Below are 10,046 nucleotides of genomic sequence, written 5' to 3' on the forward strand. Positions count from 1 at the left end.
TCGGCGAAGCACCAAGGTCAATGGCGCCGTCTTCATGATTGTCCTCCATGTAGCAACTATTACAACTACTTTGAAATACTACTCAACATGAAATATAAAGACAACCATAAGGCTCCTGCCGGTTGCCACAATACAATAATGATCATCTCATACATATTCATCATCACATTATGGCCATATCACATCACCAAACCCTGCAAAAACAAGTTAGACGCTCTCTAATTTGGTTTGCATATTTTACGTGGTTTAGGGTTTTCGATATAGATCTAATCTACCTACGAACATGAACCACAACGTTGATACTAATGTTGTCAATAGAAGAGTAAATTGAATCTTTACTATAGTAGGAGAGACAGACACCCGCAAAGCCTCTTATGCAATACAAGTTGCATGTCGAACGAGGAACAAGTCTCATGAACGCGGTCATGTAAAGTTAGTCCGAGCCGCTTCATCCCACTATGCCATAAAGATGCAAAGTACTCAACTAAAGATAACAAGAGCATCAACGTCCACAAAACCATTGTGTTCTACTCGTGCAACCATCTATGCATAGACACGGCTCTGATACCACTGTAGGATAACGTTGCATAGAAAACAAAAAATTTCCTACCGCGAACACGCAATCCAAGCCAAGATGCAATCTAGAAGACGGTAGCAACGAGGGGGTATCGAGTCTCACCCTTGAAGAGATTCCAAAGCCTACAAGATGAGGCTCTTGTTGCTGCGGTAGACGTTCACTTGCCGCTTGCAAAAGCGCGTAGAAGATCTTGATCACGATCGGTTCCGGCGCCACGAACGGGCAGCACCTCCGTACTCGGTCACACATTCGGTTGTTGATGAAGACGACGTCCACCTCCCCGTTCCAGCGGGCAGCGGAAGTAGTAGCTCCTCTTGAATCCGACAGCACGACGGCGTGGTGTCGGTGGCGGTGAAGAAGTCCGGCGGAGCTTCGCTAAGCTATGCGGGCAATATGGAGGAGAGGAGCTTGGCTAGGGTTTGGGAGGGGTGGCCGGCCACTCTATGGGGGGCGGCCAGCTTGTGGTCTTGGGGTGGTCGGCCCCCTCCCTTGGCCCCTCATTATATAGGTGGATCCCAAGTGTTGGTGTCCAAGTCTTCGAATAAGACCCGAAACCAAAACCTTCCATAAGAGGGGAAACCTAGCCCAACTAGGACTCCCACCCAAAGGGTGGGATTTCCACCTCCCATGTGGGGGTGGCCGGCCCCCTAAGGGGAGTCCACTTGGGACTCCTCCCCCACTAGGGTTGGCCGGCCATGGAGGTGGAGTCCCATGTGGACTCCACCTTCCTTGGTGGTTTCTTCCGGACTTTTCTAGAACCTTCTAGAACCTTCCATAGAACCTTCCGCGACATTTTATTCACATAAAATGACATCCTATATATGAATCTTATTCTCCGGACCATTCCGGAACTCCTCGTGATGTCCGGGATCACATTCGGGACTTCGAACAAATATTCCAACTCCATTCCATATTCAAGAACTACCATTTCAACATCCAACTTTAAGTGTGTCACCCTACGGTTCGAGAACTATGCGGACATGGCTGAGTACTCACTCCGACCAATAACCAATAGCGGGATCTGGAGATCCATAATGGCTCCCACATATTCAACGATGACTTTAGTGATCGAATGAACCATTCACATATTATACCAATTCCCTTTGTCTCGCGATATTTTACTTGTCCGAGGTTTGATCTTCGGTATCACTCTATACCTTGTTCAACCTCGTCTCCTGACAAGTACTCTTTACTCGTACCGTGGTATGTGGTCTCTTATGAACTCATTCATATGCTTGCAAGACATTAGACGACATTCCACCGAGAGGGCCCAGAGTATATCTATCCGTCATCGGGATGGACAAATCCCACTCGTTGATCCATATGCCTCAACTCATACTTTCCGGATACTTAATCCCACCTTTATAGCCACCCATTTACGCAAGTGGTGTTTGGTGTAATCAAAGTACCTTTCCGGTATAAGTGATTTACATGATCTCATGGTCATAAGGACTAGGTAACTATGTATCGAAAGCTTATAGCAAATAACTTAATGACGAGATCTTATGCTACGCTTAATTGGGTGTGTCCATTATATCATTCACACAATGATATAACCTTGTTATTAATAACATCCAATGTTCATGATTATGAAACTAATCATCTATTAATCAACAAGCTAGTTTAAGAGGCATACTAGGGACTTCTTGTTTGTCTACATATCACACATGTACTAATGTTTCCGTTAATACAATTCTAGCATGATATATAAACATTTATCATAAACATAAAGATATAAATAATAACCACTTTATTATTGCCTCTAGGGCATATCTCCTTCAGTATATCCTATGTTGACACTTAATTGTGAAGATTTTGGCATAAAAAACTACCATGTGTGACCTACACATAAATGTGAAATGCAATTTCCTATTTTCATGAACAGTACACAACCAATCGTTATAATGTCATTGATATTTTATCATTTTCGTGTAGAACACATACAATCGTATTTTTCGTGAAAACTTACAAAAGTAAGTATCTACACAATATGTATATGAAAAATATATTTTAATTCTTTTTGAGATTTTAAAATAGTATTTTTTAATATTGGATAACCCGAGTGCACGTGCACCCGGGTTTATCCTGATGTTTCTCGGAGAACATGCTATTAGGGTGTGTTTGGTAGCCCTGACCAACAGAGAATAGCTATGACCCTAGCTTAGTTGAGCTTTGGTTTTTTCGTGTGTTTGGTAGCTCGGGACAACAAAGACATGATGAGTGCTTCTGTTGTTTGGTAAGTTGTATGTGTTGAGAAGAGCTGAGGGGGTCTAAAGTTTGCACAAAGACCCATGCATACAAAAATAGAACATGGTCAAGTCCCTATACACTAAATAAAAATAATTGGGTCCCTGTAAACAGAAAAAAAGCAATTGGGTCCCTCACAACTCCAGTGAAGGAGCTCCGGTGAGGCGAGGGAGTGATGCCCACAAGTATGGAGGATCGCAGAAATCTTCGATGGGAACTATTACCCAAATTCATAGTTCGACTCAAGGGGAACACACGAATACCAATAAGACTTTAGAAATTGAGACGTCACTCTCAACCACACCTTTATATCAATAAACTCACAAAGCAAGTGACGATTTTGTAGTAGTTGATTCAAAGCAGTAAAATAAAATAGTGAACAATAACAACATGTTTCTAGTTTTCACCAAAAATAGTATTATGTAACTTTCAGTGGCTAAAAGTGTATGAATGAGGTAGTAGTTGTAGGGATTCGTAGCATAGAAAACAAAAACAAAATCCTACTGCAAGAACGAATAAGGATCCAAGATCTAATCTATTAGATGGTAGCAACGAGATGGGATCAACGTACCCTCGAAAATCGCTAAGCGCTAACGAGGTTGTACTCGTGGTTGCTGTAGTTGATCATTTGCCGCTCTCAGGAGCGAGCAAAAGATCCCGACGGTGCTGCAATCGAGCAGCACCTCCGCACTCGGTCACACATACGGTGTTGATGAAGACGTCCTTCTCCCCGTTCTAGAGGGCAGCGGAAGTAGAAGATCCTCCTCGGAATCCCGACAGCACGACGGCGTGGTGACGATGGTGGTGGAGATCTCCTATAGGGCTTCGTCGTCGCCGTGCGGGAGATAGGTGGAGGAGGGGCGGCGCTAGGGTTTGGGAGACGGGGTGGGGCGCCGGCGTTGGAGCCCTTGAGGTGGTGCGGCCAATTGTGTGGCAAGCCCCTCCCATCTCCTCCCTATAAATATGTGGAAAACCCTAGGTCCCAATCATACTCACTCTATGAGTCCTATTGGAAACTTTCCATAATACATATAATACATAAGGTCAAAACCTAGTCAAAGAGAGACTCTCCTCCCTTTCCTTGTCGTGTGGCTAGCCATGATGGTGGAGTACACCATGGACTCCACCTTCCCACCTAGTGGGTCGGTTGGGGATGGTGGGACTCCACTTAACTTAGTGAAATATTCCGGTTGATTCTAGAACCTTCTAGAACCTTCCATAAATACACCGAACCATTCCCAAACTTGGAATTTGATTTCCCATATATGAATCTTATTCTCCGGATCATTCTGGAACTCCTCGTGATGTCCTGGATCCCATCCGAGACTCCGAACAATATTTGAACACCATTCATATTCCATATCTACTTAAAACGACATCATACCTTAAGTGTGTCACCCTATGGTTTGTGAACTATGCAGACATGATCGAGACACTTCTCCGATCAATAACCAATAGCGGGACATGGAGATCCATAATGGATTCCACTTATTCAACGATGACTTCGTGATCGAAAAAACCATTAACATACGATACCGATTCTCTTTGTCGCACACTATTTTACTTATCCGAGGTTTTGATCATCGGTATCTCTATACCTAGTTCAACCTCGTTACATAAGTACTCCGGCCTAGACGCGGCAACAAATCTTGGCAAACCCGCGGTTTACAAACTTGAGTTCCACCTAACCGTCGGAGTGAAGTCGAGGAGCCCCTTCTCCAGCGAGTGCTTGGAGCCTGGAGCAAGCGTCGGGGTTACCTACCTCGGCATCCAGATCGCTAGCGGCAGCACCGGCGCCCATGCCTGCGTTGGGGGGTGGCAGCCAGAGCAGATGGTGCGGATGTCCGTCGTGGCACACGGGATTGGGGCACAGTTGCCGGGATCCGTGTTGGACAGTCTCGCGGCAGACGAGCGGTGAGGCATGGCAGTGTTCGATATCTCGCTGCGGATTCCGTCGACTGGGGTGGCGAGGATACGAAGCTAGTCGTGTCTGGGGCGAGATTTATCGGTGGTGCCGCCAAGGCCATGTCGGCCCCTTGCAACCTGCAATAAGGTACATGATGCTGCATGGGAACACCAGGTTATTATGTACTAGAACAGCTGTGAAAATTACTCTAGTTTTCTTCTTAGGTCGATGGTCACGGATACGGCAGGGAAAGAGCAAGTTCTGTAGTATAATTGTCAAAATTCTTAAGTCGTAGTAGTTTTCTTTTTGCCGTAGATTGAATGTCACGGAAATGATCATTGGTTCATTATCACGAGTTGTCTATGAATTAATACCTAAGTATCTATGCGGAGTTAATATCAGTGAATTAGAATATATTCCTTCCGTACACAAATACGCCTACATGTGGGTTTTCAACATAAATTACGAAATGGAGTAAAAAGTACGTATATTGAAAAGATGCAAATCAACGCCTCACTTCTCTTTAATTATTTTAGCTCCAATAAGCTAAGTGCATGTAGAAAACGGGGATAACATGTGCTGAATATTATTGTGTTTGATTTCCATGCAATGAGAGAGAAACATTTTTTGCTACTTTAAAGTGCATTAGGAAAATACAAGTACACGCTTTTGTGGACAAAGTTTGGAGCTAAACTGTTAAACATTCACTTATTTAAGGACGGGTGGAGTACAATGTTTTAGTTTCTCCCATCTTGTTCGTCTGCTCAACTTGTTCATTAATCCAGAGCAAGTTTCATGAAAACTAAAATGGTATTTGTTTCTCTTCTTATGTAAAAGATTTTGAATTTTTTGGTGACATTGGCCTCAAAGCAAACTTCCTTTTTCTATGACTCATTCAACATGGTGTTACACAGGTACATGGTCTCCCAAAGCATCGGTTCCACAACATTTCATTATAAAAGAAGTCTGCAAGAGAGAGGATATTGCACATTTAGGTGACCTTATTGCAGGTATTTCAAAGCTGTCTAGGGTTGCTCCCGACCCGGCCGGTATTGGGCTGAATTCCACGTGGTTACACCGGTGTTGGCCCCCCGGGGTTTAGATACCGACCCGCGCCTGGGATGTGTTCGGTTAAACCACGTTGTTCTTTTACTCCGCCCGGTTTTGCCTGAAACCCCCCGATTTCACCGGTTTTTAGAAACACTCGAGCAGACCCGTGGACATGGTCCCGAGCGTGACGCGACGAAGCGGCGCTCCCTCTTGGCTCTCGCGATAGCGGCGGCGGTGACTGGAACGGAGGGTCGGAGGGGACGGCGGCGGCGACTAGACGGTGGCCGGCTGGAGGAGGAGAGCTCCTCAACGCGGACGCCGCCCTTCCTCGACGCCGACGGTGGCTCCACCACCACCGCTTCCTCCGCCCCGGCGCGGTCGCGTGGCTCCGCGACTCCAAGATCGTCGCCCGCTCCCTCCGCTCCGCCGTGCGGGTCCTCCCGCCCTTCTCGCCCCCGCCCCGCTCACTCCGTCCCCCGAGGAGGGCGTCGTGCCGCACTTCTATTTTGGCGGGGCCGCCGCCAGGGGCGCCACGCCCCGATACCCGCTCCGGAAGAAGCTCGCCGTGACCAGGGGCGTAGTCTTCCTTGGCGCGTTCGCGTTGGCCCCGTCGGAGCTCCTCGCCGCGCTCCTCCCCGTTGTTTCTCTGCTGCTTGTGGGTGTGCGGGGATTAACTGAACAAGAATGTGAAGCATGGATATGTGGTTAGTGGGGGATTAGGGTGGTGGTTGGGGTTCACCCGATTACTCCCCGGGTTAGATCCACGTGGGATTTGACCCACTCTTAATCGAACGAGGCCTAGGGGAGCACAAGTGCCTCTTGAATATGTAATATACGCTGACCGATACCAGAACAAGGTACAGAAATCTTCTCTATCAGCAATGGCGGAGCTTGCTTGCATGCTCGCAACTGTCTTATTTAGTATTGTTTCAGATTTCCTGATTTTATTAGTGCGAAAGAAATCGTTGTTACACAAGTATTCACCCTTCTTGCTCTCGTAAGCGGTGCTACAGGTGGAATAAGAGCTGCTCGAGAAGAAGCTGTACCTGTGCTTGACCTAGTGCTTCATACCTTACTGGACAAGGAAGGAAAGGGAAGGAGGATCAGTACGGGAGAGAAAGTGATTTAAGGATGTGCAATTTATTTTGTAAGTAATAAAGGCAATTGAAGCATATATGTTATATGGGGTAAAACACAAAGTAACAATGTCTTGGGGGGGGGGGGGGGGTGGCTGAAACATCTTTATGTATCTGTGAGTATACAACTAAAACTGTGTCTTATGGTATACATCTGGCATGTAGAGTTGGGTTGGAGGCTGCTGTTAGAAGCCAACTAAACTGATAATGTTTAGCTGCGATATATATTCATTTGTTGTTCATGTCTTCACACTCTGTTAGTAACAAAGTAGATATGTCACTGTTGTTTCCTTTTCAAAAAAATAATTGGAGCCTTGCACTCAGTGATTTCCTTTCACCGCCTTTTTCCTAGCTGTTTATTGTCTAAAATATGAGTGATCGATATCAAAGCAAACTTTCTTTTTCTATGACTCATTCAACATGGTGTTACACAGGTACATGCTCTCCCGAGCATCGGTTCCACAAAATTCCATTATAAAAGAAGTTTGCAAGAGAGGATATTGCACATTTAGGTGACCTTATTGCAGTTATTTCAAAGCTGTCGAGGCGAGCACAAGTGCCTCTTGAATATGTAATATACACTGGCCGATACAGGAACAGGGTAGATAAATCTTCTCTAGTAGCAGTGGCGGAGCTTGGCTAGAATATATGGTATATGGGGGGAACACAAAATAACAATGTCTTTGGGTGGGGGTGGGGGGGGGGGGAGTGGCCCCCTCTAACTTGAAACATCTTTATGTATTTGTTAGTATACAACTAAATTTTGTCTTATGGTAAAACATAATTTTAGATGTATACCATAAGACACATACCACGTTTCACTTCACAAAGAACTTTCCCGTAGTCATGGTTTCCATCATATCAGTATTTTCAGATCCTGATTTAGCATTATACCTATTCTGCAACATAGCACATAATGGTTTATGGGGTAGAAGCTTACCCATGAACTGCGTGTGTATGTTATAACGATAACCCTGCAAATTGTAAAAACAAACTTCACATATTGGACCGTCGATGTCATGCCCAAGCTGAAGTTACACCAGAAATATCCATACAGTCCTCTAATTTGTTCATTTCTAAGCATATCATAATCTGGGTCTGCTTCATATTTAGAAATTCAGCAAAATTAACCCTTCTGTTGATGATCCTTTCATCAGTGAGCTGCTGGCATGTAGAGTTGGGTTGGAGGCTGCTGTTAGAAGCCAACTAAACTGATAATGTTTAGCTGCGATATATATTCATTTGTTGTTCATGTCTTCACACGCTGTTAGTAACAAACTAGATATGTCATTGTTGTTTCCTTTTCAAAAAAAATAATTGGAGCCTTGCACTCAGTGATTTCCTTTCACCGCCTTTTTCCTAGCTGTTTATTGTCTAAAATATGAGTGATAGATATCAAAGCAAACTTTCTTTTTCTATGACTCATTCAACATGGTGTTACACAGGTACATGCTCTCCCGGAGCATCGGTTCCACAACATTCCATTATAAAAGAAGTTTGCAAGAGACGATATTGCACATTTAGGTGACCTTATTGCAGTTATTTCAAAGCTGCCGAGGCGAGCACAAGTGCCTCTTCAATATGTAATATACACTGGCCGATACAGGAACATGGTAGATAAATCTTCTCTAGTAGCAGTGGCGGAGCTTGGCTAGAATATATGGTATATGGGGGGAACACAAAATAACAATGTCTTTGGGTGGGGGTGGGGGGGGGGGGGGAGTGGCCCCCTCTAACTTGAAACATCTTTATGTATTTGTTAGTATACAACTAAATTTTGTCTTATGGTAAAACATAATTTTAGATGTATGCCATAAAACACATACCACATTTCACTTTACAAAGAATTTTCCAGTAGTCATGGTTTCCATCAGATTAGTATTTTCAGATCCTGATTTAGCATTATACCTATTCTGCAACATAGCACATAATGGTTTATGGGGTAGAGGCTTATCCATGAATTGCATGTGTATGTTATAACGATAGCCCTGCAAATTATAAAAACAAACTTCACATATTGGACCATTGGTGTCATGCCCAAGCTAAAGTTACACCAGAAATATCCATACAGTCGTCTAATTTGTTCATAAATTCAGCAGAATAGCCCTTCTGTTGATGATCCTTTCATCAGTGAGCTGCTGGCATGTAGAGTTGGGTTGGAGACTGCTGCCAGAAGCCAATTAACTCAAATTACTCCCGGGTCGCTCCCGCGCGAGCGGCTCCGGTGTATAATATCTCTCCCGGGTCGCTCTCGCGCGAGCGGCTCCGGAGAGCCCCAAAACCCTAGCTAAAAAGCCCCCTTTTTTTCCCCCTCCCGGCCGCTGCCGCCGCCGGCGCCGGCGGTAGCGGCCGCGCCCGGCCGTCAAAGGCGGCGGGCAGGGTCGGCGCGCCCCGGCGGGTTCCCTGGCGCGGAGGGAGACGCCACTCGGGCGGCGCAGGTGGTGGAGCGGAGGGGCGGCGCCTGACCTCGGTCAGCCTCGCCGGCACACGGCGGAGAGCGCGGAGGAGCTCCGGACCACGGCGGGGAAGGCAGCAGGAGTCGGAGCGGGTTGGCGCGTCGGCGCGGCCTGGTGGCGGAGGAGGTTGCTCCCGGCTTGGAGGCGACGGCGCGGAGGATGCCGTCCAGGAAGGAGTTCCTGGCGCATCGGCCGGCCACCTCCTCGTCGCGGGCGACCAGAGGCCACCCTCGGTGCACGCCGGCGCGGAGGTGGGAGATCTGGGCGGGCTCGATCCGGGCCCGGCGCGGCCTGGTGGCGGAGGAGGAAGCTCCCGGCTTGGAGGTGACGGCGCGGAGGATGCCGTCCGGAGAAGGAGTTCTCGGCGCATCGGCCGGCCACCTCCTCGTCACGGGCGACCAGAGGCCACCTCGGTCACGCCGGCATGGAGGTTGGAGACCCGGGCAGGCTCGATCCGGGCCTGCACGGGCCCGATCCGGGCCTTCAAGGTTGGGTCGTCCACGGCTGGAACTCGGAGTGGGTGCCACCGGTGCGGATGGCCCCGGCCCTTGCCGGAGGAGGTTGGAGGTTGCTTGTTCTTCGTCATGGTTGGAGGTGGAGTGGCCGCGTCTCTCTCGCAGTGTGTGGAGACCACGGCTTTTTGCAACGTTGATGTCGAGGAGCTGCGGTGGCGG

The sequence above is a fragment of the Lolium rigidum genome, chromosome 5 (assembly GCF_022539505.1).
Source record: "Lolium rigidum isolate FL_2022 chromosome 5, APGP_CSIRO_Lrig_0.1, whole genome shotgun sequence".
NCBI classification, from domain to species: domain Eukaryota; kingdom Viridiplantae; phylum Streptophyta; class Magnoliopsida; order Poales; family Poaceae; genus Lolium; species Lolium rigidum.